At 42.0% G+C, this 19,224-nt stretch overlaps 6 non-coding genes across 6 annotated transcripts; 4 read left to right on the top strand and 2 right to left on the bottom strand.

The window, feature by feature from the left end:
* Nucleotides 1-375: 375 nt before the first annotated feature.
* TRNAN-GUU lies at nt 376-449 on the bottom strand. The gene has a single exon. It is a non-coding gene; the product is annotated as a tRNA-Asn (tRNA).
* Nucleotides 450-3,348: 2,899 nt separating this feature from the next.
* Nucleotides 3,349-3,421, bottom strand: TRNAM-CAU. The gene has a single exon. It is a non-coding gene; the product is annotated as a tRNA-Met (tRNA).
* A 650-nt stretch (nt 3,422-4,071) lies between these two features.
* TRNAM-CAU lies at nt 4,072-4,144 on the top strand. The gene has a single exon. It is a non-coding gene; the product is annotated as a tRNA-Met (tRNA).
* A 2,647-nt stretch (nt 4,145-6,791) lies between these two features.
* Nucleotides 6,792-6,865, top strand: TRNAN-GUU. The gene has a single exon. It is a non-coding gene; the product is annotated as a tRNA-Asn (tRNA).
* Nucleotides 6,866-7,314: 449 nt separating this feature from the next.
* Nucleotides 7,315-7,387, top strand: TRNAF-GAA. Its single transcript has one exon. It is a non-coding gene; the product is annotated as a tRNA-Phe (tRNA).
* Nucleotides 7,388-10,771: 3,384 nt separating this feature from the next.
* Nucleotides 10,772-10,844, top strand: TRNAF-GAA. Its single transcript has one exon. It is a non-coding gene; the product is annotated as a tRNA-Phe (tRNA).
* Nucleotides 10,845-19,224: the final 8,380 nt, after the last annotated feature.

The following is a 19,224-nucleotide window of genomic DNA, read 5'->3' as shown; positions in this document are numbered from 1 at the left end:
ACCCTGATGAACTAACTCCAAGTTCATCATGTAAAACAGAGAGTATGCGTGGGATAGGGGGAAGGAGAGAAGCAGGATGTTCTCTAGCTTGGTCACCTGTGTTGGAAATCTTGGTGTCTGGAGAGGAAGGCTGGAGAAAAAGAAGAGGAGATATCAGCGGAAAATCTGAGTGAGCGAGATGAAATATACCTGGACTCCATCAAAGGGAGTTAAACCAGATTCCTAGTATTGGTCAGGAACTGTGCTTAGGTGGCAGGGAAACACCAATATGTTACGCCCTCTGTGGGTCTTACCACTTCCGCCACTTCGCTAAACCACATGTGGAACAAGAATAGCTTCAGAATTTTCGAAACCACATTTTTAATAAATGAAAACCGTCCCTGGGTGGGCTCGAACCACCAACCTTTCGGTTAACAGCCGAACGCGCTAACCGATTGCGCCACAGAGACTCTCCTTTCAGGGGCCTTAAGATCACACTTTCCCCTATACTGAAAGGGAACGTTGTACCTGTCAGATTTCAGGACAAGTGTTCAGGTAAGCCAAAGCAGCCTGGGAAATGCTCTGGCATTTACCCACGCTTTGCATAAGATAGAGGCAGAAGAAGGAATCAGTGAGCCTGCCTGGAGGATTCGAGAATAAACAAACCTGGAGCCCAGGTTCTCTGCTTTATTCTTCAAACCAGATAAAGCTCAGCCTAGATGGAAACTTTGAGCCCCAACCCAAAATAAAACCTTAGGGTTTTTAAGGAAATCGATTTTCATCATCTTTCATTATGTGCATTTATTTTAAGAGTTATATCAAAAATATCCATTTCTTTACAGGGGTGTTTTGCTGTGGGTGTGCAATACTACAAACAATATCAGACTTTTGCAATGTGTTGGTTAGTTTTACTAAACTCTTCCTGTCTTCTCCCTTTTTACCTGTCTCTGTCTGTCTCTGATGGCTTTCTGTCTGTCTGTTTGTCTCTGATGGCTCTCTGCTCTGGACATGGGGTGGAGGACAGAACAATCCCCAAATGTAGGTGATGTCATTCAATAACCATTTATTAAGCACCTACTATGTGCTAGGCACTGTGCTTAACCGGGAATAAAAAAGAGGCAAAAGACAGTCTTTGCCCTCAAGGAGCTCACAATCTAATGAGGGAGACAATAAACACACAAGTATGTACAAGCAAGTTATGTACAGGATAAATAGGAAATAATTAAAAGAGAAAGGCACCAGAATAGAGGGGTTAGGAAAGGCTTTCCATAGGAGATGGGACTTAATGGAATAAAAGGAAGCTAGGGAAGTAGGTGGAGATGAGGAGGGAGAGCATTCCAGACATGGCGGACAGTTGGAGAAGATGTCTAGAGCTGAGAGGAGTGTCTTGTTCCTGGAACAGAAAAGAGGTCAGTGTCACTGGACTGAAGATCAGGTGATGTGCATGTGTGCACAGTGAGAGGGTGAGTGCTGGTTTCTGAAGGACCCTGAATGCCAAACAGAGGATTTTTTATTTGATCCTGGAGGCAATAGAGAACCAATGGATTTTATTGAGTAAGAAGGTTATGTGAATGTTTTAGGAAAATCACTTTGGTAGCTGATTGGAGGATGAATTGGAGTAGGGAGAGACGTGAAGCAGGCAGACAAACCAGCAGCTATTGCAATAGTCCAGAAGCGAATCAATGAGGGCCTATACCAAAGTAGTATCAGTGGCAGAGGAGAGAAGGGGGCCATATTCTAAAGATGTTGCGAGTGTGAAATCTATAGGCCTTTGACAACAGATTGAATATGAAAGAAGAGTTGAGGATGATACCTTGGTTGCAAACCTGAGGGACTTGGAGAATGTTATTACTCTTTACATAGGGAATAGGGAAAGTAGGAGGGAAGGTAGGGAGTGGGGGAAAGATAATGAGTTCAGTTTGGAGGTGTCAACTTTAAGACGTCTATTGGACATCCAGTTTGAGATGTCTGAAAGGCAGTCGGAGACGCAAGATTCGAGGTCAGCATAAACGTTAGGGCAGGATCAGTGGATTTGAAAATTGTCAGCATAGAGATGGTAATTAAGTTCATAGGAGTTGATGAGATCACATAGTGAAGTAGTATAGAAAGAAAAGAGAGGAGGGCCCAGGGAAGAACCTGTGGTATGACTATGGTTAGAAGGCATGATCTAGTTGAGGATCCAGCAAAGGCAACTTAGAAGGAGCAGTCTGTTAGGTGTAAGGAAAACCAGGAGAGAATGGTGTTCCCCAAATTGAAAGATAAGAGAGTATCAAGGAGAAGAGAGGGATCAACAGTGTCGAAGGCTGCAGAGAAATAAAGTAGACAGTAAAAACAAAAGATAAAAAAAACTTGCACACACATGCATGTGTGCATGTGTGTGTTCATCTCCACTAAGTGATACTCTCAGACTTAGTCTTCCTGTTCTTCAGTCTGTGTCTGGTCCTGTTGATTTCTGGTCTGGACACTTTGGTACCAGACCTGGCATCCAGTGGTGTTTCCAGGGACTGACCTGACTCAGATTAAAAAGAAACAATTAGAGCTCTCACCCCTTTCATATTTGATTCCCATCCCTGGAGCCTCTCAGAGTTAGAGGAATGATCCAGTCCAATTTCCTGCCTGTTGAAGGAATCTCTTCCCTCATCCCGGACAAGAGATCACACAAATTATTCTGAATTAGTGACCAGGAACTTCCTACCCAACAGGGACAATTAGCTTTGGGTGACGTCCAGTTTTCCCATCTCTGCTCCCAAGCTTTTTTCCTTTCTGTTGCCTTTTGGAAAGTCAAGTAGAAAACAGTCCCCTGGGGTTCCCTGGGTCTTATGTTATTTAATTCCTATTCAGCCTTCTACAATACTAGCAGCTGAAGAAACCTATCCCAATCAATGCTTGCAGCCTGGTCACTCTGATTAGGGCACGATCCTCTCTGAGGAGCGCCGGACTCCCACTACACGGCGCTAAGTAGTTTTTTCTATCTCCAGGAAAGTTGAATCAGCTATCTTAGGGATCCAGAAATAGGAGGATTTGCTACTCTCATTTTCTCCTTTTTCCTTCCAACTTTCTTGTCTAAATCTCAAGTACAGGTGGGAAAGGGGAGGGGAAGGGAGAGAAGAGGCCTCATCTGGAACCTCAAACCGCGGCGCAGGGTCTCTATGGAAACTAACATCTTAGCCATTTGTCCAAAGGTCCACACATGGTTTTTCTGAGGATTTGGGGAGGGGATCTTGGGAAACTAATGTCTCCAGATTCTGACGTCTAACAAAATTCTGTACGGAGTGCACTTAGTTATCATTCTGGTACAAGTATATTGCAAACCTACTCAGTTGTCTTTGCTTCGGTATTTAGATGTTTATCATGCTCATAAAAACGTTTTGCCCTCTCTGAGGATCGAACTCAGGACCTTCAGATTATGAGACTGACGCGCTGCCTACTGCGCTAAGAAGGCACACGAACTAATTTTTCCCCTCTTCATTTTGAAGGATAAAAATAGTTTTCTGCTGTCAAAAGGATTTTTAAAAAATACTTTCTCAGGTGTTTTTGAAACTTGGAATTTGTAATCTGTTTTTTTTTTTAATACTACGGAAAGAGGACTTCAGGTCCCTATCGTTTTGCTCTACTTACTCCCGTTTACATTTTTGGGTGTCATAAAGATCAAGCGTTCCTGGGAGGCCTCAGGAGGAAGGACACCTCTCAGAACGCTCTGGTTCTCCTGTGGCAGGCTGGTATGAGGAACGCCTAGGCTGGGTCTGACTCAGACCGAAGGGCGGGTGTGAAAGAAATTCGCAGAGTTCGGCTGGAGCCTATCTGCCTTTAGACATCTCTACCTAAAATGATGCCAAAGCACTGTCCTGTTCTGAGGGTAGTCCTCCCTCCTGGGGCTCTTCTCAGGGGAGGATAATCCAAGTGTTCCCAGCACCTCAGAATAGAAACCAAAGGAAAATAGGTAATGGAGCCAAGGATTCTCTTTCAGAAGGTCTGCAAGCCACATTACATCCAATTTAAAATAAATAGTAGAACACAGAAAATCATACATCTCAACAGTTAAGAATGACAATTTTTTTCTTCTAGAATTTGGAAAGGGTCAGACGTGCGACTGACTTCTTAGCGCAGTAGGCAGCGCGTCAGTCTCATAATCTGAAGGTCCTGAGTTCGAGCCTCAGAGAGGACGGGTAATTTTTGGTAAGTTTCTGGAACCTGGAACCAAAAAGTAAACGAAAAACAACGCACGTTAAATTGGTTGTCATCTCATCAGTGGCAGAATGGAGAGCAAAAGAGCCGAGACCTGTAGATGTGTCTACTGACTTTTTTTTCTCATAACTTGGAATCTGGAGAGAACAATTTTCCACGGATCTGGACACGCAATTTACTTCAGACGGGAAAAGTATGTCTAGACTTTTAAATGAATGACTAAAACGTTAGTTTCCATAGAGAGAAAATGCGCGGTGGTTTGAGATCCCAGATGCAGCCTCTTCCCTCCTTTCCCTTCTCTTTCCCCTTTCTACCTGAGCTTGAAATTTAGACAGGAAAGATGGAGAGAAAAACACGAGAATAAGAGTGGCGACCCCTTCGATTTCTAGATCTTTATCGGATCTGATTTTAATTTCCCTGTAAAGAGATAAAACTACTGCTTTCTTTGCCCTGTGTTGCACATAAACCAGTGGGGCGAAATCCAGGATTCAGCCCTCCCTGGGGAACACCAGGAAGCTGTGTCTGCCAAAATCTGTTATATAAACGTTTTATCTGCTATCTCGGATGTGTGGGGGCTGGTGGGGGTGAAGAAGAAAGGTTTGGATGGATAAATGACAGTGGTTCTTTCCCAGCCCCCAAATCTAATTCATCTACAAAAGCATCTAATTAAGAGGGGGGCAGCTCAATCTGGTGGGCATCCGGCGCTACGAGGTTAGCATTATTCACCAATCGGAACGAGAGGCCACTGGCTACCTGGGCCACACTAATTGAGGCAAAGTCTTCTTCAGACGCTCACACTGTAGCAGACTAAGAAGAAACAAAATAGTGTAAGAATTCAGTGCTTCCAGGGAACTGATTTCAGCTTGATTTTCCAAGTAAACAGAAAAGAAAAGCGCTTGGGAGCAGAGATGGGAAAGCTGGACGTCACCCAAAGCTATAATCCCTGTTGAGTAAGAAGTCCCGTATCCCAGGTTCAAAATAAATTGCACGATCACTTTGTCAGGGATGACAGAGGAGATTCTTCTACAGATAGGGAATTGAGCTGCATCATTTCTGAAGCTCGCCCCAACCATGTGCTTCGAAGAATAATGACGGCGATTCTACATTGTCCTGTGGATTCTATCTGCCAAGTATCTCCCTTATAGGCCCCCTTCTCTCTTCTGACAATGGCAACACCTTGCTGCCTGCCCTCATCACCTCACGCCTGGATTGCGGCGACAGCTTGCCCTTTGGCCTCCCTGATAATAGTCTCTCCCCGCTCCAGTCCGTCCCCACTCAGCTTTCAAAATGATCTCCCTAAAGTTCGGGTCTCATTACGACCCCACAGCCTATTCTATTCAGTGTCACTCAAGACATAAGCTCCTTGTTAGGAAGCTCTCCGTCACTGGAAGGGTTTAGAAAAAAGTTGCTTGACATTCTTCAGGAATGAGGGAGGAGATTCCTTCAACAGATAGCGCACGCACCTCCTCCACCTCCCACCCACATCCACACTCACCCGAAAGTGTTTATATTTTTCTTTTTATGTCACTGCATTTCCAAATCTATCCCTTCTCGATTTCATTGTCGGTGAGCTATTTCTTATTTAAAAAAAAAATTAATAGAGAGAGGTGAAGTAGTTCAGTAAAAGTTACCAACACTTTGAAAAAGTATGCCATTATAGTGTTACTCAACCATAGTCCACCATTGCAAAGAAAGAATCCTCTTTAATATAAATTTTTAATAAATTTACATATCGAAGACCCCCAAATCCGATTCTTTGAAGTCCCTAAAATAAGCCTCAAAACTTCCAGGTGGGATGAGTTTAACAAAGACCCTCCCCCCTCCCCAGGCCATAAAGGGACCTGACCCGAAACAGTCCAATACGCCAATTAAAAGGATTTATTATCTGAGAAAAGGCTTGTAGGGGAGAGAAGATCTTACAAGGGAGGAGAGAGAGAGAGAGAGAGAGAGAGAGAGAGAGAGAGAGAGAGAGAGAGAGAGAGAGAGAAAGTTCTTAGTTGCTCAAAAGGGAGTGAAAAGGGGGTGAGATAAAATAGTTTCTAGAGGCTTTCTGAGGGGGAGCCAGAGTTTAGATAGAGGACATCTGTGGACACAATAAGCCAGGCGGCAGGATGTTTAGAAAGTTCTGAGCAAGGTGTTGAGCCTGCAGCTTCTTTCTGCTCAAGGTTGCCCTTGAGCTGATCGAAGCTGGTTCTGTGGTTTCCGGCAGCTACAGGCGTCTCCAAATTCCGCTAGAGTTCATTCGCAAAGGATCACTGTTACGTCAAGTAGTTTGGGGCTTCAGAAGTCTTTCTGACTGGTCTTTTGTTGTGTACCTCCATTTTCCGGCTCCCCTGTGAAGAAGGAAAGTTCTAACTTACAGTAGTACAGCCATTACAGAGCCCGTGTTAACAAGTTTTATCTAGTGTGAAGAAGAGCAGACCAAATAGAGAAAAAGACTGTCATTCACTCGGGGAATTCTACTTTCTGTCGGGCACATTGGTTCAGTGATTCTTTTTCTGTCACTTTTGGTTGGTCTTGTGCAAAGCTTTGGATGAATTCCAAAGCATCTTCTAGGCTAGCTTATGGGAACAAAGTTGCTTTCTTTGCCATCTAAAAGGGACTCTACTAGCGCGTAAGGCAGAGGTGTCTCTGTGGCGCAATCGGTTAGCGCGTTCGGCTGTTAACCGAAAGGTTGGTGGTTCGAGCCCACCCAGGGACGTTTTCAGTCTGAAGTTTGACGAAATGTGAATATCAAATGCTTGAGAATCCTTTGCTGTGCACCCACCCGGTTTGGCACAATTTATGAAGTTGGCTGATTTGCTAGTAAGATGGGGTGGGGCCAACCGGTTATCTAACGCGCTTGCTTGCAACTTTTATTTTTACCCCAAACCATCAGGATTCTTACCACAGGTGACCAAGCTAGCTAACTTGTCTCTCACGAGTTGGAAAGAGATCGCAGGAGATCCCAGATGTTTCATTCTTTCTGGTCAGAGTCAAATGTATTATTAAATTCTTCTTTGACACGAGGTTGGAGCAAATTAGAGCAAAATGGGATATTTAGCCTTTAGATTCCATCCTTTCCGCACCAAAATTCTTCACAAATTTTGAAATTCTGTGAAACTTTGAACACCAAACGAGGGAAAACGAGAGAAACTCGTTCTTCACGGAGCCGAAATAGCTCAGTTGGGAGAGCGTTAGACTGAAGATCTAAAGGTCCCTGGTTCAATCCCGGGTTTCGTCACGAATAGAAGTATTTACTTCTTAAACTCCGTAGGTGTTTTGAGTAGTGGCATTTGAAATCCGATTAGGAAGTACTATTGGGTTAGCTAGCGTAGGCAAGCTATACAGACCAGGGTTGTTTTTTTTTTTTTTCTTTTTTAAACCAGTTGCTCACTTTTTATATCCGAGAGGTCTTCTTTAGATGGATTCCCACAGAAGACCATCCCACTATCCCCCTTTCCAGGGAACTGTCACAAGGCCACATTCCCGTCGTAGCACCTCTTGTGTGGAGGGAAAACGTTATTTTTTTCTCAAGGAAAACGTGTAGATTGAGGGAGATTGGGGAGGGGGGCTGTTGGTATGGGGAGAATGTCACACTTAAGGTTATCGAAGTCATTAGGGAGAGGAAGGCAGGACTTTCTGGGATCATTCCAGACGTGTCTTTTCAATTTCCCTTGGGGCAGGAAAGCAGCTACAGATTCCCTTCCACTTGGTCCACTTGTCAACCGCATTCTCGTCTCAGTTCATCCTCTGCTCCGAGTGTCTGACTACACTCGGGCGCTATTTAAGAAGGTCATCCTCCAGTCCTATCCAATCCAACCAATCCTTTTTAATCCTACCCAATAACGACTTATCTGGGTACTGTAGTGCAGGATTCTAGGGATACAATGCCAAAACCAAAAGCAATCCCTGCCCTCAAGACGGTTCCATTCCACTGGAGGAGTGGGTGGGAAATACAGCACATAAACAGATAAATATATCAATTACATTTTTTTAAAAAAAATTTGGGTTTTTTTTTCAATTAACAACAATCTATTTTCTCTCCCATCCACCTCCCTCCAGAATGAGGTGGGGAGAGGAGAGGAAAAATAAAGCTCTTACAATAGATATGTGTAGCCAAGCAAAAGAAATCCCCACATTGACTACATACATTAAAAAAAAAAAGTCATTTTGTATCTTAAGCCCCTCCATGTGTCTGTCAGGAGGTGGGGAGCATTCTTGATCACTGGTCCTCTGGTATCATGGTTGGTCATTGTGTTGATCACTGTTTTTAAGTCTTTCAAAGAAAGGCCTTTTGCTTGTTGTGAAGAGATCCTCCATAGAATTTATGGAGGGACCACACAATATGAGAATGTCATGGTTGGTTGTGATGTACAGTATAAGAGATTACACTTATGTGAGTGAGTTTACATATCTACTGAAGTAAAATTTGGCCCGTAGTTCTATCTTGGGATATTTCTGAATTTGGACTGTCATGTGAAATATTAGCTCAGAGTTGTCTGTCATCTGCAATTTTGATAAGCCAACTATCTTAGCTTATATCTAAAGTAATTGATAAAAGGATTGACTAGCCTAATGATATGGACAGTTCCCTTCTCAGTTTTTAACTGATTTCTCACACAAATAATGAAATTTGGTCCTCAACAAAATAGTTCATCATAGAAAACATTAATGACAATAACTGCAGTAGAATGAAATTTGGATTGAAGAATCAAGGAAAAAAAAAACCTTTCTTTAGAGGTTTTAGATTTTCTTGAGAAAAAAAATGCTCTTTACAAATTTGAAGCACCAGTTTTGTGATTTACAGATAAATGAAGGAAGCAATTTTGCTCAACACCAATGATTAAGATAGACAATTTAGAAGAGTCCCCTACAGTGGCACAAGATAGGAACATTGGCTTCTGGGAGAAAAAAGAACTTGGTTTTATTGTGATTCAAACCCAAGCTTTTAAAAAAAATGATAAAGTAAGAAATCAATCAACATTCACTTATTAATTGACTATTATGTGCCAGTCCTGGAAGTAAGAGAGATTCAAGTTCTACTTTAATTTGAGAATGCTGATTAAGGTGCCCTTTGCTTGTTTCAATATTATTGTGGGTGGATCTAACTTTGTTAAGGAACTTTTATCATTAAACATAGAAATGATCTAGTCCAACACCCTGTCTGATTAAGGAATCCTCTCTACACAGTCCCTAACAATTGATTATCTAGCTTCTTTTGAACGCTTAATGTGACAGGAACTCAGCACCTTAGAGTCAGCCCACATCTGGCTTCTCTACCTCTGTTCAGTATTGTTTTTCCTCTCCTGAGGAAATTTGAAATTCTACTTTTGATTATGTTTTTCCAACCTGCTCCAATGGTCCAGGTTTTCAAGTGCTACTGTAGAAAGCAGGTGCATCCAGGCCCCATTTCAATCTATAAAGTATGTTTTGTTTTTTTTTACAGTATTGTGTTATGTTCCTATTAGATCATAGGATCTCCCCTTTGCCTAGAGAGATTAAGCTATTTCTTTAGTATTTTCTCCTTTGTCAAAAAGAAATGATTAGATTATGCAGTTCAGTTTGCAATGTCTCATGTTTGTTTTCCCTTCAAAGTTAGTCTGCCAAACCTCTTAAAAAAAAAAAAGCACTCTGGGATTGATTACCCATATCTCAAGTTTTACAGGAAGGATCGAGTCATGGTCCCTTCTTACTGCTTTACAGTTATTCAGATAGGGGGAATCAACATTTTGTTATTTCTCTTCTGGGATTGGAAAAATCTTAAGGATCATTACCCTCATTCTTCTCTCTCTTTCAGTCTTAGCATCATCCCCAGAACAGTTGGTGGTAGTGTCTTCATCAGGAGCCAAATACAGTCCAGTATGCAAATTTAAACCTTTGCAAAGAGCCCAGCATAAAAGCTACATGATACCTAAGGGAACATCTTGAGACTTTCAGGAGCTGTGAGCTATCTGTTTCCTACATTTCCTTTCCTAGCTTGAACTCATTTTCTCCTCAACTCAGGAGACCTTCAGGAGCCGTGAACTGCCTGTTTTCTATGTGTGCTTTCCTAGCTTGAACTCATTTTCTCCTTGATTCAGTACATACGGTTGGGAGACTGTATCACAGGCTTTTGGAAGGATGTTTTATAACTACCATTTCACCCTTTCATAGTGTTTGACACTAGAGATCCCTGTCTCCGACTTCCTTTTTGGACACTCTTCTGCCCTTCCTTAGTTCTCCTATAGGATAGGATGAGCTTAGTTCTTAGTTTCCTCAAGAGCTCTCGAAAACTCTAAGTTGAAGAGAAGGTACTGACCTTCACTTGATTCCATTCCTAGAGGAATTTTACATCAATGGAGTTCTGTATACTGATGAAATAACAAGTCTAGTTCAGCACAATCAGTGAAATCACACAGTCCCTCTCTCACATAGCAGAGGCTGAGACCTTGATGCCCCACTGAAATGCTACTCCATGCACACTGGAGCAAGATCAGAGTGAGGTCTTGGATACTGCAGTGTACCAGAATTGACTCTGAACTAATTACTCAGGTCAACAGTTCTTCTTTAGAAACTTTTAGATTTGAAACAATGGAAATCAGTTGATTATACAAAATAATAGTAATCAAAAGTACCTTTCAAGTAAGCCGAAATAGCTCAGTTGGGAGAGCGTTAGACTGAAGATCTAAAGGTCCCTGGTTCGATCCCGGGTTTCGGCAGTAATGGTTTTGCATTGGGAACATACAAATTGTATCTCACGGCGGCTCTCTTCCCTTCTCCTTCATTCCTTCATTTATGGGCACTTTTCTTGGTTTCCCTGCCACTCTGCTCTGACTTTTCTTTCTCAGTTGCTATTGTTGGAGCATGATCTTTCGACTTTGTCCTAGGTCTTCCTCTGGGCTGAACTGCAGTCAGGAAGACCTTAGTTTAAGTCTTGCGTTAGTCTAAGCATAATTCACATGCTAGCTTTCAGTTTAGTGAAAGAATTGACATTGCTTGCTGGAAGTACATCTAACCAAAGTTGTAGCTCCCTAAAGCAAAGGCTCTATTATGCTTTTGCTAAGAGAACATATCTTAAGGCCTTTCACCTTGGCAGCAGTCATTATTTAGAAGTAAAAGAACTCTGTTAGGGGATATGTTCCTAGTCAATCAGTCAACAAGCATTAGTAACTTTCTCCTATGTGCCAGACATTCCTCTTGACTAGGGATACAAATAGATAGACTAAAACAATCCTGACTGCACAGGGTTTATTCTGTTTATGTATGTAATCTGTCGCTCGTCACTATTTTGCTTCACATTCCTTAAATGCTAGGAAGTTTTCTCCCCATTTGCAAAATCATGAAAACACTAATCTCACCCCAAATATAGAAGGTTTTTGTTTTTGGTAGCACTCTAGATCTGAGGACTCTAGATAATCTCTGTACCCTGACAATTTTCTACTCCTATTCCTACCATTTCATTTAGCTAGTGGCTGATCTGGAATATGTTGGAAATATTTATAGCAGTTCTCTTTATGGTGGGAAAAAATTGGAAACTAAGAGGGTGTACATCAACTGGGGAATAGTCAAACCAGTTATGTTCTATTAATATGATGGAATATTCATGTCATAAGCAATGATGAAAGGGATGCCCCTCCTCCTTCCTCTTCCCCTTCCCTGTCCTATCCCTCCTCTGCCTTACCATTCTCTACTACCCCTTCCCTACCCCTACCACCTCCTGATGGATTTCTGAGGATCCTGCATGTGCATAAGTGGGGATTTTGAGGGATAGGAAAAAAGTCAGCTCACATGATTGATGCATTTGGAAAACATGTGCAATGTGTAATACCTGGGGATCTCTCACCTCCAGGAAGGGGAAAATGTCAGCTTAATCATAGAATGCTCAGAAGACCACTATTTGTGATAGAAGACAGTCTCTCTCAAAACATTCCAGTTACTACAGCCTTGCTCTCTGTGGAAACGCACCTCAGAACCCTTAGAGGACAAGATAACTTGTGGGGGGATTGTCTCAGAACATTTCTGTTATTACAGCCTTGCTCTCTGGGGAAATGCATCCAGTTTCAGAAGACTGAAAATACAAGATACATGTAGCATGATTCACAGTGTTTGATAACATTTCAGTTGCCTCAAACTTGGTCTCTGTAAAAGCTAATCTTGTTTGAGAAAACTCAGACCTCTCAGCTTGGTCATGTTCCTTGATAAATAAAGGTAATCTGAGGGAGGAAGGATGGGGAGGAGGAGTAGGAGGAGAAGGAGGAGGAGGAGGAAGAAGAGGGGAGAGGGGAGAGAGGGAGAGAGGGAGAGAGGGAGAGAGGGAGAGAGAGAGTGAGAGAGAGAGAGAGAGAGAGAGAGAGAGAGAGATGCTTTAAGGTGGAGGTTAGGAGGCTGTGCATTGCAATCACATAGGATAGAGTCAATGCAAAGGTTCAGAGGAAGATGAAATGTCCTATGTGAGGAGCAGAGAGAACACTGGCTACACTGAAGGGTGCAGAAGGGGTAGTAGTGAGGCTGAAAAGAAAGATCTATTAAGTTAATGGCTTCATTTTGTTATGTGATCATCACCCGTCCATAACTCTATGGACATTGGAGCCTAGGATCTGGCCTTGAAAACTCACTGCTATTTGCTGCACCAAAAGAAAGTGTTCAGAAAAATACAGCAATGACAGATTGGAGAGCCTTACCTTATACACCTCAACAATTCAAGTTAACAAACTAGATTTATATTCAAGTTAACAAACAAATTTCAAAATAGGGAATTATATTTCCTTGGCCATTTCTACACTACGAGAAAACTACTAGCAGAGGATGGTTTCGGTCCATCGACCTCTGGGTTATGGGCCCAGCACGCTTCCGCTGCGACACTCTGCTACTTATAACGACCTTCAACGTCACTTTTTATCACCTCTACTTTTCTTCCAGGTTTTTCTTTATATGGACTCTCCTTAAGCTTTTCAGCCTTCGGGGTTTTCAAATATACTCACATTTTTTCCCTAATAAAACGATTTGGAACGAGGGGAAGCTAGAATGGAGTGATGCTCTAATGGAAAATGAAGAAAGCTCAAGAGGCAAGAGCGCGAAAGAAAATCTGAAAGCTTCGGCATTTCCCCTGGGATTTAAAAATAAAAGCAGCGATTTTATAATTAAAAGCTTCCTTTTTCCATCTTTGAAAGTCCTTCCACGATAGTAATATACACCGTGAAGATGAAGGGACTGGGGGCAGCTAGGAAAACGATCGAAAACTCAGGAGGATCTTACACTTTTTTCGCTCTAATCTGTCCACAGACCCTCTTATCTCTCTCAAGCACCATCTACGCAGGCACAAAGCACTGCCCTTCTATGGCTGCTGGGTTGTTGTTTTTTCCCCATCCAAACATATGTGAAGGGTCGAAAAAGCAAAGTGAGAAAAATGCATGTAGGAGGAAAGTCTAGCTCTGAGAACTGACCGTGGTTCTGAAATTCTGAGGCTAAAGGAGGCTTACTGGGAATGAATTCTGCGGGAGCATGGAAGTCAGAGAACAGGCGACAAAAACCCTGAGGAGATACGGGCCATTCTTCAGAGGCTGCAGCTCCTCTGGGATCTCGTATTTTGCACTTAATAACCAGATTCGATGCCAGATATCAGATACTTCTCGTGCTTGTGGAAAGTTATTTCTCTTCACTTGATGGCTCTTATTCCCCCTTTCACTGTCAGTCTCTCCTGAGGTGTGGAGGTCCAATTTGAGGCTCCTGAGCCAAAAAAAGGAAATGCCCTTTTCCGTGCTTGTACAGGTTGGGGTGTGAAGTGGGTGTAGGTGGGCCTCTCTGTGGCTCCAGAGGCTTGTAGATTTGACTATTTACACCAAAATCTTGGTGATTAAAAGCAGCATCCGATTCAATTTCATTCGGCAAGCATATACTAAGCTCTTAATGAGTCAGGCAGTGGAAATGTCTGCTCTCAAGACCCTGCTCTCAAGGAATTTATATTCTGCTGGCAAGAAGAGCTGGTGTAAATAACTTTCCCTAATCCTGTTTCCATAAGAGAGGAAACTCGACATCCAAACCCACCATGCAATTTTCCCTTCAGGGAATGGAGCTTCTATATTCACTCACTTACTCAGATCCTCCTTTAGGCTCTGTGTTATTTCTTCTTCCATAGTTTGCTACAGGTTCCTGTTGGGGGGAGAAAAAGGTTTGGTTTCTCCTTAAAAAAGACAGAGTGCTGGCAGTCGCTGTTTTCATATTATGGGCATAGGCTGAGGGATCTGGGCTCTGCTCCCTCTAGGAGTACCACTTGCATATTCAAAATGGATTCATTCCCATCAAGTAATGGGGACCGAAGGGACACAGAAGGATGGAGATTGCAGGGACCTTAGTTATATTCTAGTTCCCACTTCATCCCTGATTTTTAAAAATAACAACTGAGACTGGGAGGGGTTAAGTGACTTGCTCAGGGTCATATAGGTAATTAATATGTCTGATCAAGGCTAGAACCCAGGTATCCTGATTCCAGCATTCTTCTCATTACATTGTATTGAGAAGTCTCTGTTCCTGGATGTCTCTCTTTTCTCTGCTGATTTCTGTTTTTCTTTTCCAAAGGGACAGAAGGAAATAAGTATAGAAGATAAATTTTTCCACTTCTCTAATATTTGCAAATTTCCCACCAAAAAGTGATGTGATTTCTTGATCACTGTGCCCAGGATCTCATTTCTGTCACCATCTTGGCTTTGCCTAAAAAGAGAAATTTGCCTGGCATTGAAATTCTCCACTTTTTCCTTCTTCTAGAACTCATGTATTGCTGCATGAAACTGTCACCTCTCCTAAACTAACTCACTATTCCCAGAGATGGGGCTGTAGAATCTTAGCAGGCTGACCTCCAAGTGCCACAGATGTTCAGGTAGTTATTGGGAAATCCAGAACTTGGGGTTGAGGACTCTGTGTTGTTGAGACTAAGAGTGACTTCAGAGTTCTCCCAGCTTTCAGGCCCTGATTCTGTAAAATGTTCAGTGATGGGTGGGCATTTGGGAAATTGCATTCTCAGGACAGGTTTCCAAGTCATTTTGGCACAGGAAACTCAATAGCCAGGTTCACTGTGTTCCTCAAACTCTTTCAACCACACCCTGACTGAGCCACCCCCCTTTTTTCCCCATGAGGTGATATTTGAGGCTTTCTCTCACTGCTGAGAGATGTATTGTAAGGGAGTCTTGTGCTTTATAAGTGTGAAGGGATAAGAAGGGAAACTGGTGGTTGGGAGGGGGTGGGAAGGCCATCATGAGCCTCTAGCACAGAGGCTCTGCGCTCTTCAGCCTCTAACTCAACCAACCAAATAGAGTTTGTTGTTATACTAGGACACCAGGCAGCAGACATTAGCACATTGCAGTTTCCAGACATTTGAGATATCTTTTCTTCAGTAGCATTTTTTTGTCCCAATGACTGTAGGGTGGATATAAAAGAAAAGGGTTTTCTGTTTTATATAAAGATATTTGGGAACAGAACAAAGCATTGGAATGATCTTAAAATTGGATTCTTAGTGGCAGTGAATGAGGAATCAGCTTATCTACCTCTCTTCCCTCCAGGAGAATTATTCTGTCTTGTCGGTGGGTTTGGGTGGAAATTGAAGGGTGGACTTCACTTCAAGGAGCACAGTTGCATCCCTAGGCTTATTTCTCTTTCTATGGGGGTATCAAGTGCTCTAGCACTTGTTAGTACAATTTTCTGAGGAGAAAAACTCATCACCCTCCAATCCCTGATGGAATTCTAATAAAGTTGCCTCCAGTCCAAATATTCTAACTTCCATATAGGCCCCACTGAACAGCAGGCCCACTGCCCACACCTAGCCACTCATCCCTGTCTCACTGCTCACTAGAACAACAAGTGTGTCCATGAACTCTTATTTCTCATAGAAAGAGCAGGTGTTTCCATCTGATGGGCTCCCAGCCACTACCTCTAAATAGCCACCACCCCCAGGCCCATTCCTCATATTTCCCACAGAACAGCAGGTGTGTTCATGCACTCAACCACAACCACATCTGTCTAGTCTCAGACAGGACCACAATACTCAGCCAACCAGAAAGCAGCACCACCAGGATGCCCAAGCAGGATATGGACCCCAAAACAATAGAAGGGACTTTCCCTAAGTAGGCACTTGTAATAGCAAAAGCTGTTCTTTAGGTAGGTGAACTTGTGACATAGAGAGGCTTATTTATAACATAATTATCATACATACCTACTCCCCCTCCCATAACAATTTGGCTAGTAGCTGTTGTGTGGGTGTAAAACCCAACAAGATCACCAACAAGATCTGCCAGCACAGGTTCTTTTGATCTGCTTTTCTAAGGAAAGCAACTGTAAGGGGTCAACAATCTCACTTTAATCATACATACAAGTATCATTCACTTAGTTCAGGAGGAAAAGCCAGCACCCTGAACTTCAGAGCAAATACAAACAGATGACAAACATACATTATATAAACAGAGTAAATACAAACCCACACCTGGGTTGGCAAAGCTGGGGAGGGGGGCAGTTACAATGGCTTGCCCAGAGTCTCAACACTCCTTTGATGAGTGAGCCCCAGACAAAATGTTAACCTCTGAGTTCATATATTCTTTTTAGGGCCTGAAGGGTTCATACCTAATCAGCAAAAGGGTGTGAGCCTAGGGCTTTACACCTAGTTAGCAAAAGGGTATGGGCCTGGGGCTTTGCACCTAGTAAGGTTTAACCAAAGGCATTTGATTACTTTAGCATTTCTAAAAGAGAAAGCAGTAAAAAAAGGTCCCACTTAATTTCCAAACTTCCCCCCCCCTCCCCATGGGTTTTTCTGTATGTGTTGTGGGTAATTGAATTCAAAGTTCCACTGTGGCTGGGACCCTCCCCTATTACCTAATCCTTTAACAAGGATTTAGAGATGGCCTGACTGAATTCTTTGAGATGATTCCACCACAACACATCATGAAACTGAAACATCACCAGAATGAAAAACCTCGCCAGAGAAATGTGGAACCTGAGGGCAACTGAAAGAGGTTTTCCGCTAGGCAGTACCAGAAGCATTTCAGTCTTAGTAGGTCCTGCCAAAATTCCTACATCGCTGGCATGGCATTTAAAAAGATAGCATCACTTCCATCAAAAAATGTTCTTAGTGGAAGGTGTAGTGTTGGTGAATATTCAAATCAACTCTAATAATTTCATTTCAATTAAACTCTGCAAAACTCAAAACATTCATTTACACGGTTCTAGATTGACCAGTACAGAAGTATTTAGGGGAGCATCAATCTGAAGGAGTAATCCCCAGCCATCTTGGCTAGAACTCAGTTTAGTTGTAGTGGAGAGAGTCCCAGGCCTGGAGTTAGGAAGGCTCATCTTTCAGAGTTCAAATCTGACCTCAGACACTTACTAGCTGTATGGCCCTGGGCAGATCACTTCACCCTATTTGCCTCAGTTCCACATCTACAAAATGAGCTGGAGAAGAAATGGCAAACCACTCTAATATCTTTGTCATGAAAACCCCAGATGTGGTCACAGAGAGTTGGACATACCACCTGAAATTACTGACAACAAGAAAAATTAAGGAAGAACAATTTTCTCTAAAGGTCCTTTCCAAATTCCTGAAAAAGTTCCTCTGAAAGGTGGGTAATAGGTTGAAGACAAAAAGACTTTTTGTTAGGTGAATGTTTAAGGACAAAGAGAACATTCATTAGGTGAATAGATTTAAATACCAACTTATTGACTTCAAGGGCTCTAGGTAGTTTGCTTTGTGTGGGGTAGAAAACTGTGAAGGGACTTATCCCTCTATTATAGGATATCGGATGCATTGGTTTAACTCAGAGTGAATAAAACATATTTAGAAATTAAATTCACAATCTCTCTTGCCTATTTGTGGTACGTATATGTATATGCAAATTATTGGGTACTATTTATAACATAAAACTTTGGGTATCCATGCCCAAGAAGTCCATAAAATAACCTGGAAAGTCTTAGACTTGTGTTCAGAACCAGAAGGCAGAACTATGAGCAGTGGATGGGAGTTGCAAAGAACACATTTAGGCTTGATGTAAGGAAAAATTTCCCAACAATCAGAGCTACCCATTAGGGGAATATAGTGGCTCCTCCCCTCAGATTGTGCTTTTTCAGGCAGTCTATATATAATCATTTACATTGTATGCTTTATGCCATTTCCTTTTAGAAATTGTAGAGTTGCACATTGTCCAGGAGGTTTGTAACCTCAAAGTGAGAAGAGCATTGATTGGATTACCATAAATTGAAATGTCAAGCCTAGCTCCATGACTGTTGACAATCCAATCACCACTCATGGCTCCATTTACTTTAATATTACTTTGTGGTAATTTATTGATTTAATTCCCTCCTTTGATTATTTCTTAAAAGGTGAATGTTTCTACACAAAGGGCCTTTGAACTAAATTCTGATTTAGAGTTTCCCCTCTTTTGTTAGCTTGTCGCTTTCATCCAAGAGTTTTTTGTTTTGTTTTGTTTTTTAGGAGAAAGGAATTGAACTGGTATGCTTTTAGGCATACCTTTTAAAACTAGATTTCTATTGATATAATTTCTTTTGAAATTACTTAGATTCCCCTGTATCCTACTCCATCTATCTTCCCAGAGAACTTTTTGTAACAAAGAATTTCTCAAGAGAAATGAAAAAAGGTAAGAAGAAAAAAAATCAGCAAAAGCAACAGAGGAAAAAAAAAACCTCCCTGTTTTATGTGATGTTCTGTGCCCTCAGACCCCTCCCCTGTGCCCACACTTCTTCAAAGAAGAAGGGGGAGGTGTCTTTTCATAGCTATTTTTTGAGGCCCAGCTGGTTCTTTATATTTTGTAATATTCAGTTCTAATTGTTTTGTAGTTCTTACCCTTTACATTTAGTCACTGTGTATATTGTTTTCCTGCCTCTGTTTACTTCACTTTGCATCACCTCATATATATCTTTCCTTGTTTCTCTGTAATCATCATGTTTGTAATTTCCTACAGCACAATAATATTCCATTACATGCATTTACTACAATTTGTTTAGCCATTCCCCAATTGATGGGCATCCATTTTCCCCCCAATCTTTACAAAGACAAAAAGTGTTACTATAAACATATTGGTGTATATGGAAACTTCTTTTTCTCAA

The sequence above is a fragment of the Trichosurus vulpecula genome, chromosome 1 (genome assembly GCF_011100635.1).
Source record: "Trichosurus vulpecula isolate mTriVul1 chromosome 1, mTriVul1.pri, whole genome shotgun sequence".
Taxonomy (NCBI): domain Eukaryota; kingdom Metazoa; phylum Chordata; class Mammalia; order Diprotodontia; family Phalangeridae; genus Trichosurus; species Trichosurus vulpecula.
Note: the sequence above shows the minus strand (reverse complement) of the source record. Positions and strands in the feature narration are given on the sequence as shown.